This window comes from Linepithema humile, chromosome 7 (assembly GCF_040581485.1).
Source record: "Linepithema humile isolate Giens D197 chromosome 7, Lhum_UNIL_v1.0, whole genome shotgun sequence".
NCBI classification, from domain to species: domain Eukaryota; kingdom Metazoa; phylum Arthropoda; class Insecta; order Hymenoptera; family Formicidae; genus Linepithema; species Linepithema humile.
Window position 1 is genome coordinate 17,621,376 of NC_090134.1, and position 15,186 is coordinate 17,636,561.

Here is a 15,186-nt window from a genome sequence, read left to right on the forward strand (position 1 = left end):
ACCGGTACGATCTTCTGCTTTGAGCTTGCTCTTTCGCGTCGCCGGGTAGATCTCGTCGCGGTGATCTCGCCGCGCGTAGGTTGCACGTCGGCAGTCTTTCCGAAAATTGAAAGTCATCGTGCGAAGAGGGGCGGAGTCGCGTCGACCTCCGTACGTTTAAGTACATCTCCGAAATATCGGATGGAGGAGTGAGAAGCGGTTTTACGAAACGATTTAGACTGACAGCGAGTTGCCCGGGGCAAACTTTTGAGGGCTTATTTCCGGAGACGTCGCGCCCGCCGTTTTCCCGTCGTGTCTTTGCCCGCCTCGGCTTGTCTTGATGCGCGTTCTCGGTGCGCGCCACTCGATCGTGATATCACGTGAATTCACGGCGCGAGATCTCTTTAACGGCCGGATATCGCCGCGACCTTTCCGAGCATGCAGAAATAACGTTTAGCGGCTGCGCTGTCTCCCATAATACAATTTACTCGGCGCGCGTGCTAAAAGAACGTCACGGCGAGCGTCATAGTGAATGTATACGTCATTCTTCTATGATTCTTCGTAGCTTTGCCGTTTCCCGTTTTCTTTCTGATTCAATCACGCCTTTTTCTTTACTCTGCATTTCTCTCTCGGTTCTCAGCTGTCGAGTCTCGGTCGGATCGTTTCGTGGAAATTTTTTAATAATAGGAGTCTGCGCGAACCAACATGTACGTCATGTGGCTGTGTTGCACGTGACATGCAAGGGGTGCGATCAAGGAGGGTGATTTTCCCTGTAAACCCAAGTAGCATCGCCCGAATCGTAACGCGAGGGGTCAGCTTGAGGCGCACTAAGAAGGGATTATCCGAGCGGGCATTCGGTAATTGCTACTAGCAATTTACCGGGGTAAATCCCCATTAACCGCGCCGACGGACCGGGCGGACTGACATGTTTCCTTCGTGCAGTGCGAAGCGGGCTGCGTGAGACACGTCTCGGTGCGTGTAAGATGAATTTGCCTGCACGGAATTGACGCGGGTGCTACTTAGACCGAACTCTGAACAGAACTCGTATTGTTAATGACACGATGTCGCAGGGAGATGGAATATTTCCGATAAATCATAACGGTCTCATGAGATGAGATTTTGGAGATTAATTACATAATTCTGTTTCAGGAATAAGATAGAAAAACTTTTTATAATAGTTTTTTAACATTGCAATTATGTGAATTTTTCGATATGAAATAAATGTGAAAGGATATAAAGTGAGAGATAGAAAAGTTTATTTTTAGACGGTTTTATAATCGTCGCCCTGATGGCAATTACAATTAGCTTCAATCATGAAAATACGGGGAAAATTCTGATTCGATTTTCATACAATTCAATGTAATAGACTAAGTGTCAAAACCACTTTTGGTCGAAACGTACATTCTGATCCTTCGATCCAATCGAGCAGCAGCTGGTTTATTGGACCAGGAGGGGGACTTTTCCGACTCTCCCCGAAACACTTTTGCACGAGAGACTAATACGATAGGTAACGTGACGTTAAGTCGAAATCGTGCGGCCCGTATCTCGTACGACGCCCGGGTAGTAACTGCTCCTCAGAAACGTGAAGGTATCGGAGTTAGGTAGGCCGTCAGATTACGATCCATTCCCCAATTCCCATTTGTCCCTCGGTGAGAAGCGTAGCTACGCGAAGAAGAAGAAGATCGCGGGTTGACGGTGGGCGGGGGAGAGGGGTATAGCGGCTGGGACTCTGAGTCTCTGCATCTGGGGAAATGTGCCGAGATTACGGATCCAATTCCAATAAAGTTTAGCACGTGAGCCGACTGACAGCGGGCCAATTATTATTTAACCGGCGCACCTTACTCCACCCTTACATTCGAAGTTGGACGGCTTGGAGAGGACACTTTGGGTATTCGCGAAGATCTTCTGGGACGTGCCGCGAAAGAAAGTGCCTTCAACAAGCTCGATTTATATCTTTCGGTCGTTGAGATGGAAATCTTCGCCGTCATCGTCGGGACGGGAATATCGCGAGTTTGGGGGGAGGGCCGAACTCGGTCTTGATGCAATTAAAATATAATTTTATTTGATGCTGAAACTTTTCGCGCGCGCCTTTGGCACGAAGTTCCCGGATAAAATTGATATACTCTCCGTTAAAGTGAACATAATTAATCCTCGGCGGGTAATTATTTCGAAAGTTCGTTAAGGGTAGCTCATACGTCGGCGGAATGTTCTTTTGATCATCTCTCTGGTAATAGCAGCAAAGAGCCGGGTGGGTTTTTAATCTTCTCTTTTATAATAGCAGCGTGCCTTTAATTTAATCGATTTTCTCGTTATAGTCGCATTTTGTTGCATACATGAGGCTTTCTAGGCGGAATAATCTACACGGTAGGAAAATATATCATGAAAATGTGATTATTAATTTTTAAGCGTTAAACTTTTCATCAAAAATAAAATAATCGTGAAATTATACAGGCGCGAAATCTTTATTCAATTATCTAAAATAATTTTCATGATGTAACGTTAGAATTTTCTCTAATATTTTATCGGGTTTTTTTTTATCGCGCACTGATTTTCCGCGATATTGATCGGGCACATTTCAGTCTTTCTCGCGCTGTTGTGCGGGTTAATTGGCTCGTGGTCGTACGGACGACACGTTAACTATTAATTGCCACATTCTTAAATGCGTGCATAAACGAGAGAACACACTCCTGTATACACGACGGCGTAAAGGGCTTCGTCGTTAAAAACGCAGTCGCGGCTTTGCGGTTTCGCGAATGACATTAAACATTCACGGCTTCCTGCTCGCGAAATTGCTGGTCTACCTAATCTCTCGGAACAGAATCTCTCCGAGAGACGGAGATCAAGCAGGTAGAATCATCCGAACCCTCACTCCACGATCTCTTCTTCCGCGATGCATTCTCTCTCTTTCTCACTCTCTCTCTCTCTCTCTCTCTCTCTCTCTCTCTCTCTCTCTCTCTCTCTCTCCGTCTGCCTCTTTGTAATCACGAGGAGTGCATCGTCTATTTGTAATGAAGCTCTTGGGGTCGTAGCATTAGGTTAGTCGAGGGTAAACGCAAATACCTTACGTTCTTCTTCCAGATGTCGTGTCGCGTCGACGTTAGTTGGTGCGCTCCCGCATACAGAGGAAACGAAGATCGATTTATCAAGGTATCATATTTCGCGTGAATTACACAACGAACTGCAGCATTATATTTCTCATAGTGTATTTACGAACGCAACTGTTAGGAGCGCATCTCGTGGAAACGTTACGGCGCATCACTCTCCAGCATTTTTTCCATTACATTTTGACGGCTACATTTAATGCGACATGCGCTACGATGCAATCATTTCCGCATTCACAAGCGTGCTGCAGAAACGTTACTCTCCCGGCACGCTAATTCGACGGGTTCGCCGGTTTTACCGGTATTTAATGCAGCATTGTCGCGACGGTCGCCGCGACGGCGGACACGGTACTGCGTGCATTAAAATGCACCGGTCAAATATAAATGCTAACGTTAACTGGCGCACATTTTCACGAGCCGGTAATTATTTATTAAAGGCTATAGATTATTCAATGGCGGCTCGATTGCATTATAGAGATAGAAATGAGAGCTCGTAGATATTTTTTCTTTTTTTTTCGTGTAATTTCAAAGTAATTTTGACTCGCATATCATGGGAAATGCGTGAAATTATCGTATGCTGCAAGTAATTTCTTCCATGTTTTTTTCAAACGACGATCGATGTCTTGCTCGGGAAATGAAGACGCATGTTGTGGAAGCGCGGGCGGCGGGCGAGTGGAAACGAGGAAAACCTGCAAAACACGCGACATACGGCGACGTGTATCGATTGGGCCGCGGAGTTAGCTCCCTGTTGCACGAAGACCAAATGACGGCATATTATTCCCCACTTACCCCCCGTTACGTTGGTAAAGAATACGGGAACACGACGTAAAATCGCTCGCGTGCGGCATGAATCATCATTCATTTCGTGTTACCAGCGACGTCGACGTACGTGTCGGTGCTGCCGTACACCTGCAAGGCGTGCAGGCGGGTGTGCGTGAGTCCACGTTGCGAGCGCCGCAGCGACGCCGGGCTTTTATCTCTCCAGAATCGGTTTACATGACCGGCATCTGATAAGTCAAGCCCGGGCACAGTGGGATACCCCTTATTTACTCCTTTTACGCCTCCTCCCCCCTTCCTCGGTCTCTTTCGTATTATTGTACCTTACGTTTGTCAAGACCACAAGTTGAAGCGAGACTGCGCGAGGGGGGATTATTATCGTGGCTATCTTCGAAATTCCAGGATTCGAGATCCCTGCATTGGAATTTTATATATGTCTCTCCCTATGTTTATTCAAATTTTACTTCTTACGTATGATTACTCACGCACTCTTAATAACTAATCAGAGCGCAATAAATCAGCTGCAGTTTCAGTAACACTGTTTATCAAGAAAATTGACACACCTTCCCACTTAGTGAAACTTTGCTGTCTTGAAAAAGGGAGTAAAACAAATGATAACAATATCACAGTAAGAGAACCATTTATTTAAGAAAACATTAGTTTTAAATGTTATAGATAAATTTTTTGTAATCAAATATCATGGGATTATATTTTATCGAGATATACATGTAAATAATATTTATTAAAAATAATTACGCAGGCGAGAGTTATAAGATGCAAAGGCTTTTTTTTTCGGCTGAAGAATTTTTCGGAAAATCACAACTGTCGCGCGTGCCTACGTGTCAGTAAATGTTTCCGCGCTCTTAAGTGCAATTTCACGCGTTATACGCAGTAATGTCGTTAAATGATGACAGAGACGAGAGGAAGAGATCATACTTACGTAGGGGTAGGATGAAAACGGCAAATCATGATATTTAAGTGGCGATCGTTACCCCGTGGTGATGGCGCTTAAGCCTCACCAAGCGTTCACCAAGCGAGTCCCCGTGCCGGCCGGCACGTAGCACATCCTCGATAGATCCTCGTCGGGGAAACTCCCACGCCGTGGGCGCGCACTTTTTACAGAGCCGCTCTCCTCCGAGGCTCTCTCTCCGAGGGTTCCCGTATTACGATGACAAAGTGGCGTGTCGTGCCGCTGGATGTAGCTGGGATGGGGATGCGCGGAAGAGTTCGTCGATTATACATAGCGTGGATATCAAACAAATTGAGTGCAGATACACTCGCTCGCTCGTTTATAATGACATCAGCGCGCCTGCCTGCGCGCGCGCGTGTATACACTTGTCATCAACGCTTTTGTATGCGTGTGTGCGTACGCGGCCGATGGTTTTCACGCGATTTTGAAGCGCGCGAGTGAACGCAAACATCGACGCTGCTTGCAAAAACGGTGTCATTAACGGCATAACGATACAATAGAGCAAAACCATCGATGCAGTTTTTTCATCTCCCCTCTCGCTCGCTATTGCACTCGCTCTCTTTTTTCTTTACTCTTGTGTTGTTTTTTTTTTTTTTTTTTTTGTGAATATCTAAAAGAGCGGCGTATCGTCGACGATGTGACAATGTATCACGTTGTTCTCTTTCAGCCAATGTTCACACGGTTATTCGATATAAAAAAAAAGCTTACGTAATCCGACATTCCACGTACGGTGAATCGTAATGTGCTCAGATATGTATCCTGTTGACACAACTGTAAACAGCGACGGCAAACTACTGCCGGTGCTGCGGCAGAACTGTTTCGCGTACCTACAGGATTAATTAAACTGAATAAACTCGCATTAAACGATGCGCCGTTTATGATATTTTGTTTAATTTATCAGAGTGAGAGATTTCATCCATGTCGATAAAGTGACCGGTATTTAAAATATTGTTTTAATCGCTGCATACTTAAATTTCCGCGGGAATGTGTCAATTAACCGTTGCAAAATTATAGCGATTATAAAATTGAACTCGCTGCGTAATTGTATAGTGTCGCAGAGTGCGACGGCAATATTATTTTAACGAAAAAAGTAAAACAAATCTCGCAGCTTGAAAATAAAACGTCTTTATCTATTTGTACGTCTCTATTGTGTTCGCTATTGATGCTTCCAGACAAGTTAAAGTAGCACTGAAACCACGCCTCTCTATTTCGGCAAGCGTTGCGGAACGATGGGTTTCGACTAACGGCCCGGCGAAACGGATTTCGCCGGGTAGGCAGGCGTCGAAAGACCTCTCCGGCGTCGCGACGACACCGCTCGCGCGCGAAGCCGATGATTAATGACCGCGCCTTTGATATATCGCTGTCATTTTTCACGCATAGATGGGATCCGTTGATATTCCCTTTGCCGCGTACGACGCGGCACTCACACCGAGACCGCGCGTCGTGCATTTTCCAGAGACGACGGGCGCAGCAAAAACTCGACAACTGCATTATTATACGATGAGGAGGGGACGCCGGAATGAGAGAGAGACACATAGAAAGGGGAATGGAAATCTACCGTTATAGATACGCGCTTTCGTGATCCGCAAAAAATCGTAAGCACGGACTCGCTGACGTATCAATGTTATCGGCTGCGCGACTCGCAACTTTTCATCGCGCCTCTCGCAACAGCCCAGAATTTACGTTCGACGCCCCACTGGAGTTGAATTCGTTCTTGTTCGCCGAAGGGGAAGTACGTAAATACGTCGGCTCCAATGACGAGATATTCGCTCGGATAAGGACCGATCGCCATGGTGTTCGCGAATTTCGGGAGGATACACGCGCGTGACACGCAAAGAACACGCGAGGATACTCTCGACGCTATCTCGCACACGTCGCGATGGTTTTCATCACGAGCGCATTCGATTCGCCGAGCTTCCGAGAACGATCCATTCTCGTACGAAATTCACGTCGACGTTGAAAACGTACGTCCGAACTGCATACGTTCATTCGGTCTGAATAACCAAACATGCGACAGTTAATCTACTGTCGATATCAGAGTTGAGTTGAGCGGAATATATTAGTACATTTCGAAGCAGAGTTTTTGAGAGTATATGTGAGACAAAAAATGAAGAAAAAGAATAGTAATAAATTGGTTTCCAAATATGAGTCTCAACTGCACGCGAGCGGAAATAAATTTTTTTATGCACGTTTGGTGAAGTAATCGGGTGAAGCTTGCGGAAAATAGGAAATTTTGGCTTGAATTTCCGCAAACGCGGCGTATCGTACGGAAAACGGGGGGTGCGGAGTTGCAACGGCGATGCGAGTGGCAAGCTCAAAAACAAGTTTGCAACTTTGGCGAATTTGGAGGAAGGGGCGACTCTTGTCTCGGTACGGTACGTGACTCGGCTTGCGGCGAATTATTAAACTGCCTCGTAATTGAATCTGACCGGCTTTTGACCACGTAGATGCACGCTGCAGGCCGCGGTTACTTGCGTGCTGCAGCCCTGTTCCCATATGTGTAAGTGCTAGCGTGGAAATTACGGACTGAATCGCGCGAAAAGTTCCATTCTGTGCTACGGTATCGCGTCGATTATTTTCCCACGAAGAGTAACACAGTTATAGCGTCAATGAATAAATTCACAATCGCGATACGTCGTTTAGGAGCGTGCATTATATGCGGCCGCGAAACACAATTCCATACACGCGTTTAGAAATTTATTCGTCTCAATTTTTAAGAAAGTTTTTGCTGATATACGCAATTATCTTATTATATGTAGATTGCCTTTTCCTCGACTCATTGAATTGAAGTTGTAAGATGTAGAGTCAATTTCTCGTACCGTTTGTCACATACATTAACATCCGACCGTCGAATTATGCTCTCGTAGCTACTGATAGCTTTAGCGGTATTTGGAGCATGAAGAAGACGGAAATAATGTCGGTGAAATTTGGCTCGCCATCGGATGGAGATCGGAGGTTAAAGGAGAGCCAGCTGGCGATGCTAGGCTCGGGAATATTAGGTTTATCGTTTCCACAAGAGGAGAACCGTTGAGGCGGCACAACGGTGCCGAGGACCGGGACCGTAGCGGAAGGTGACGCTTTTCCATCGTCGCGAGATTGAATAATTCAAAAGCGTCTTGCCCAGCGATTTTCAAACGGCGAGCGCGCCCACTTCCGCTTGCGGACGCAATCCCTGCTCTAATTCCGCATCTCCGAATAAATGCATACTATTAACGTGGAGGAGACGGGGCGCGGAGAGGGTGAGTAGGTACGCTTTTACGCTGAGAGAGTCGTGCGTCCCGCTTTCAACCTTACGACGACCGTCGCCGGAAAAGGGATTTCTCTCGGTGATTTTCGATATTCACCGACCGCTGTGCGCTCACAGCGACGAATGAGAATCGAGAGTAAACCCACGAATTCTCTTACGTGATCATGCGCGTAATTTCTCAGATACTTATTCCTTCGCAAAGTGACCGTTCGTTCGACGAGTCAGCCATCTCGTCGAAACTCGCATAAACTCGACGATTAAAGACTGTCCGATGTTCGTGCATCACGCGGTACGTCAATTCGCCGCAACGAAGAAAAATCACCGATAAAAGTCCATAGGGTCGTCGCGGAACTTCCACTCTGATTTTCCTCGCGCGCCCCTGTCATTTATTAAGATCGACGCTTTAAAAGCGGTCCGGGACCGAAGGCTCTCTCGGTCGAGCCGAGCGTTGCTATAAACCCGTCATCGAGGTTGTCACTTCCGGCTCGGGAGTGGGCGTTAAAAGGGCGCGGCGGAGCGCTCGCGGGGCACGTTGCGAAGTCGGTCGACGTCTCAAAGTGATTTCAATGTGTCGTTAAAAAAGGAAGGGAGAAAAAAAAGAAAAGAAGGCGGAAGGAGTGAAGACGGAAGGCGAAGAAGTGAACGCGGAAAGAAATATTCGAATGACGACGTTTGCGCGCCGCGGTAATGGCGGCCGTTCTATCACGATTATCGAGCCATGATTCTGCATGCGACAAGGCATCGTTACTCCTCCTCTCGTCTCTTCCGTTCTCCTCTTCCTCCTTTCTCACCTTCGCTTCCTAAGCTACCCTTCCGCTCTGCCGTCCTTCCGACGACAATCACGAACCTCGGCCCGCGCCGCCCGTCTACCCTTCGTTCCCAACGAGTCCCTTCATTTCGCGCTGCCACTTGACACTAGACGCTCTTCTGTCTAGTGAGGGTGACTGCATCCGCAACGCTCAAAAACGCTCCGGCTCGCCTGTCGGCATAAATGCATGCATATGTATCTGCGACTGCGTGTGTATGAACCCATTAAGCATAATATGGCACCAGACGACGCTCAGACGTCCACGTTACTCGTTCCTTTCTTAGCGTTAGGTATGCTTCCTCCGAAGCATGCTCGGTTATATTTTTAACCGCTGCAACTTTTACTGAATGAATAAAAATATCATCTCTTCATAAGAAAGATTAGCTTTATATAACACGTTATAATAACGTTGAATTTTGAATCGAAAAACTTTTTCAGCGTTGAATTCAATTATTGTTCATCAAAGTTTCCGACATTTATTAAAAAAGAAAATGATACGTTTGCTACAGTTGTTCCGAAACGAATAACGAATTATGCCTCAAATACATTGTAGAATTTGCTCTGAGAGAAATATTCGACACATTTATTTTTTATATCTCTAATCATATTCTACAATGCATGCATAAATTCTCGTCACACTCGCTTCAATTCCCTTTTCGGCCAACGTCGTCAGACGTCGACTAATTCCACAAAGGCAATGACGAGCGACAAGTATTACTACCAAGAAATTGTACGCGCATGATTGACTTGATTGCACGCGCAAAATCTGGAAACTAAAGCTGCACGTTTGAATCTCCGCATCGCGTGTTCTCCGTTCCGAGAACATATCTCGCGCGAGACAATGTAATTCTATAGTCGCATTAAGTTTTTACGGCACATTTCCGAACCGAGTGTTGCGAGTCGAAATTACGTAGCACGCCGCCGACGTCAATTAAGTCGATTCGCGGAGACAGATGCCTTTCCCTCACCCCCCTCGTGATTCACCATCCGTGGAGCATCCAGCCACTCCAAACTTTAGGGGGCTCAAAGAGATCACCGTCGCGATGAGGTACGGCCTCGACTTCCTCCCAGACGCGTCTACAACTTTCTCCGTTCCGGAGGATGGATCGCGCGTCGACGCGCTTAAAAAGGCCGCGGTTGACATTCGTTTCTTTTATCGCGCGGTGTATTATGAAGCGAAGAAAGGAAGACGGCCGCGAGGCAAGAAAGGATACAGGCAGAATAGGGAGTGTGAGGGAGAGAGGGAGCGAGAGGGCTCGCGAGTTTCTGGCCTCCGTGCCAAGGCCGAACTCAGCCCACGTCTGCAGACCGAGGTATGCTTTACATGGGGCACAATGCAATGGGCGTCGTTATGGCCGAGTAGCGTCATAAAGACTGGCGTCTCACTCGCCGCACAAAGCGCGCTATTTCGCCACCCTACCCGAGCTCCTGGCACCCCCTGGCTACCCACTTTTTCCATCCGTTCCATCCGCGCGTTCGTGTGTCCTCTCGGTTTGCCGGTAACAGCGTCCTTTACACGCTCGCTCGCTTGCTCGCTCCTCTCCTCCTCTTTCCCCTTCCCTCTTTCTCCTGCGCTTTGTCGGCTGCGGACGGCCTTCGAGCACCACTCGCGCTGTCAGCACACTCCTCCGGTCTGGATTTTCCCTTTGCCTCTTTGGCTTACTTCGGACATTCTCCACGCTCCGGTCTAGCGTCTCTCGCTCTGTTCCCTCTCACGCGGACAAAGGTGCGAGGTTTATTTAAACCCGTTCCCCGTTTTTCTCATTTAGCTCTCGACTTCGGATATTAGATTCTAGAAAATCCTCACGCAGATTGTTTTTTGCATTTCGATATAAAAGGACGCAAGCATTTTATTTCTTTTCTTCCTTTCCTTTTCGCATTAAGTTTTTATCTTTCAAAGATTAATACAAAAACTGTGTAATATTAAGTTCAGAAATGATTAATTTGACGAAATATCAATCACATTACATCGCAAATTTCAATACCGGACACCTGCAATTTTTTTATTCATGATAAATATCTGACAACAGATGAATCAGAGCGTCACAAAAACGATGTGACGCTTGCGAGTGATCGATCTTTCGTAAATCTTTCTTGCTTACGACAAATCATTCTGTTAGCAAGTGGAGATCCATTAATCGCATTCCCGTTTGCCCTACCGCTGATAAAAGCTTCGTTTCGCCGACCACTGGAAAGCATAGATAGACAGAGAGAGAAAGTAGGGGACGGGAAAGTGGCAATCGCCGCCATATACACTCCCTGACTCACAGCCTTTATGGGCCTAATATAAAGAAACGACTACGGTCAACTATCTGCCAACAGCTAGACAACTTTCATGAACTCCCCGCGCAATAACATAACATAATCTTCTCCTTCCGTCGCAGCCTTTTCGATCCCTGATGATATTCGACAATCTCCTCGCCGCTTTTCTTATATTGTCGGATATTGTCGTCACATTCCCTTCACGATTTCTTTCACGATTCTTTCCATCTCTGATTGTTTCAACTCTCGTTGCATTCTTATCACGCTGTTTTCCAAAAATTAACTTTGCGTTGCAAATCAACCTGTCATCACTATTCACGTTAGAATAGAAACGTATCCAGCATATTTCACGTATTTGCATCCGTGTTATGAATGCTGTTGCTGAATTTATCACGCATATGCTATATCTGCGTCTTTTGTATTTGGCGCTATCGTGTATCTTGTCGTTTTTACAGTTCTCCTGCAAGACCTTCTTTCGCGTTTATTTCGTGCGAATGAGGGCAATTCTATTGTGCATGGCGCAAAGAATGCCTTGCTCGCGTTGTTTCCTCTTAAAGACGCGCGTACAGTGTGAAGTTTACGAGAGAAATTTGTCTTCGCCATCGCTGCTTACCCACCGTTTTCATATTTGAAACGTTTTCTCTTCACCATCCACGAGATTAGACACTGCACGTAGTAAATTACGAGTAATACAATTACATCGCGTAATTATAATAATTGCGAGCCGTCGCGTCGGCTAATTGCACAATTCTCACCCGATGCGACGCGCGAATGACAGAGCGAGTAATTTTCCACCACTCTCATTTTGCTTTCATGTCAAACTCTTTGGTGTCGCGAAATTCGGAATAGAGCGCTCCCGACGAACGAGGCCATTGCAGGTGCGCCGCGATCCAATCAGCATCCTTTCACGTACGAGACAGCAGCCGCGCTGCGCGATACTAACTTGTGAAATATGATATTCTAATGCCTGAATTTCTATATAAAATTCTGACCGTACGAAAATTTTGTCTAAAATTAGGAAGATATAAAATATTTCTCGATTTCTTATGAAAAAATATGACATGACGTTGTCGCTTCGTTAACGGAAACAAGCGTTATTACTTTTGATCTTTCTACCCGATAGATTGGTGCTCCGGAACTCGCTACCGCTTTCAAACGATGAGATGAGCGGGGTAACGGAAATAGGTCGAAAGACACCCGGTCGCAAAGGGTAGGGGTAAGTTCTGGTTTTGATAGTTATGATTGTGACGGTGGCACGCCCCTCTTCTGGTCGGATGAGATGCCGCCTGCTGAGTGCTATCCGTTTCCTATGGTAATACCCGCCTACAAACGTCTCTGTGCTTCTGTTACAAGCTTCATCTATTAGGGGCTCTTTGTGAATACGCTTTTGAACTTGTTATTCTTGATTCACCAATTATCTTTTTAATTGAAAAACAATATCGCGAAAATATTTGGATCGAAGGTCCGGCAGCTAAATTATTTACGCGGCCGCCCAGTACGTAAAATGATAATGAAGTGACTTTGTGCTCGAAGTGAAATTTGTAAGATTTATCGCTCAATTCTGTCGGGAAAACAGATTTTAAGAGAACGCTCCCTTCAAACCGCAGCCGTTATCCAACTCTTTTGAATGAACTCGTTCTTCCTTCGAGCTATCTCTTTTCTCACTTGTCCTCTTATCGACCTTTCAACAGATGATAATGTAGTCGGATGAGGCGTCGGTGTTTTTTAGGCGCGAATTACTGCCGCTTCCGTGGCCGCCTGATTTACATTTATTGCGGCGTTTATGTAATGGCGCAGCTACATCTTCCGTTATCCCAACTAATTATATTCTCATCCGGATAAAATATGATCTTGAGTGGCGAACATTTGAACGTTTTTGCATAAAGTTCGGAGATTTAGTTATTAATCCATTTTTATAGCGTCACGCATCGATTGCAATTTGTTTGCTATTCGTAATAGAGACTTATTATACTACGCACGCGCAATGATGCGAGGGAACAACAAATTGCAATATTTATTTTTATACGCGATTTATTTTTAAACATGATAAAAAATACGGAAGATAATCGGACAGTGATTTTTTACTCGTTTTTTTCAACATTTAGTTTGGCCGACGTGAGCGTAATTGCGCTTAGATCGCATAATATCATTGCGAGGATAAATCAATCTCTCATATCGGCCAATTTAAGCGCGCGTTCCGTCAGATTAATCATTTTTCTCGCAATTGGATCGTCGGTCGATTGATAGGACTGTTGTACGCGGCAAAGTCAATTTCGTGGCAATCGCATAAATTGCACAGTTACAGAATTGGTAAGTTCGGGCACTCACAGATTTCACCTGGAAACTCGCGCCAGCAAGCCAACGCCGTAGAGGATAATTCTCGCGGACTATAGCTAATTGCGATTAGGTCAAGAGAGCGAAGCTTTCCCCCGACGGAGACTTCAGGACTGCGTAATCAGAACTGCGGAATGATCTTATTCCGCATGGAAGCCGCAGCTTCCTTCGACAGTCGGGAACCGCCGTCTGGATACGAACGCTGCTTCAGCAGGTCCACGGTTAATTGCCCTCGTTTGTTACGACGATTACGCGAACGATACATCCTTTTTATCGTTATCCTCTGCCGGGAACGACCGTTGGTCCTTTTTACTGGCCTGTGTTCGCGTGCTCCCGGCCAACCGCATATATTTCCCGGGTGAATTTCTGCTTAATGTCCGATAAAGAAAGATCGGTAGTGCCCCCTCTTTCCCCGCCTGTAAGATTATCTCGACCCATTGCGCAGACGATATATATATTACATTGAAAGTAAGTACGTAGGTGCTCCGAATAATACGACTTTTCTCTCGGCCGGTCGATCGCGTACTGTTTCCACCGCGACATTATTGTGAGCGAATCGACGGACTTATCGTGACTTATAAACCTGTAATAGCAATGCATTACAAATTTACAATAAGAATCTCGCAAACGTTTGCTTTGCTTTGCTAAATATATCATGAAAAAGGCAGCAATTTAATAATGCATCGCCATTTGAGAAATATATTATAGCAATGGATTATTCATACGTTTCAATATCCGCGCAATTTATTTCACGATTTCTTTCTTTTTCGCGAAGAGTAAGCCAATAGCGCGATGCATCATTCAAAGTGATGCTATTATTTACGAGATTGCGGTCGATTTTTTCAGCGAAATGTTGGTTTCGCGTCGAACAAAGACGACGCCCAGCGTCGCTGGAGCGTGATGTCGAGGGTCGGGCTAAAATTCGGCGTCGCGGAGCGGCAAAGCGGTGACTCGAAACGCGTCGAATTTCCTCTTTCAATTTCGCAGCTACTATTCAATTTCCCGGGCTCGCGGCTAAGGAACGTTTGGATATTTCTCTCCTTTTTTCTGGCTCGCCGTTCCCTTTTCTCCGTGCAGACCCGTGATTGCTGCCCGTTCTCTTTCTCCGGTACTCGAAGCAAGAGTGGCCGGGCTGACCCGAAGCGAGGAGAAATGGTCTTGCCACGAGTAACGTAGTTAGACGAACGCGTGGCCAATGAGCCGTTTTGTCCCCGACCCCTCGCGACTTATTTGTCATTCCTTCGCTGGCATCCCCCGTTCTCCCCATTCGTCTTTGTTTTTCCTTCCGTTTCTACGACCCTATCTCGCAGTCAAACTTCTTGTCCTCGTTTTCGCTCCCGATTACCGTACAACGAGATTTTCCTCTTTACGATTTTTTTTATATTAAGTGAAAAGCTTTCGAGATTTCTCGGTCGACAAAGAGCCGTCAGATATGCTGAGTAATGGGCGTAATTGAATTCTCCTTCTCCAGATATTTATTTTTAACGATTGCTATGTGCTAATAACTAGAAGTTCACACGAGAAATTTGCGTCGCCAAGAAAAGCTCGCTGCCGCAATTTAATTTGTATGCATGTAGAGCAGAGCTTCGGAATCAAGCAGAGTGTACCGCCGTTGGTATTTTCGTCTCAAACGGATCGCCCTCTCACGCTGGAGCGCTAATTGATTAAGATTTCTTCGCGGAGACCCGATGAGAGTCGGGCGCACTAA

At 46.0% G+C, this 15,186-nt stretch overlaps 1 protein-coding gene across 13 annotated transcripts in view; it reads left to right on the plus strand.

The window, feature by feature from the left end:
* The window catches only part of Sema2a (Semaphorin 2a), a 314,626-nt gene that overhangs the window by 115,652 nt on the left and 183,788 nt on the right, over positions 1-15,186 (plus strand). For 5 of the 13 annotated variants that reach the window (XM_067359175.1, XM_067359184.1, XM_067359180.1 and 2 more), the window contains one exon: positions 12,268-12,360. The exons of the other annotated variants lie outside the window; for them this stretch is intronic. The gene's annotated coding sequence lies outside the window, so the exon portion shown is untranslated. The remainder of the gene's footprint in view (positions 1-12,267; positions 12,361-15,186) is intronic. 13 annotated transcript variants of the gene reach the window in all.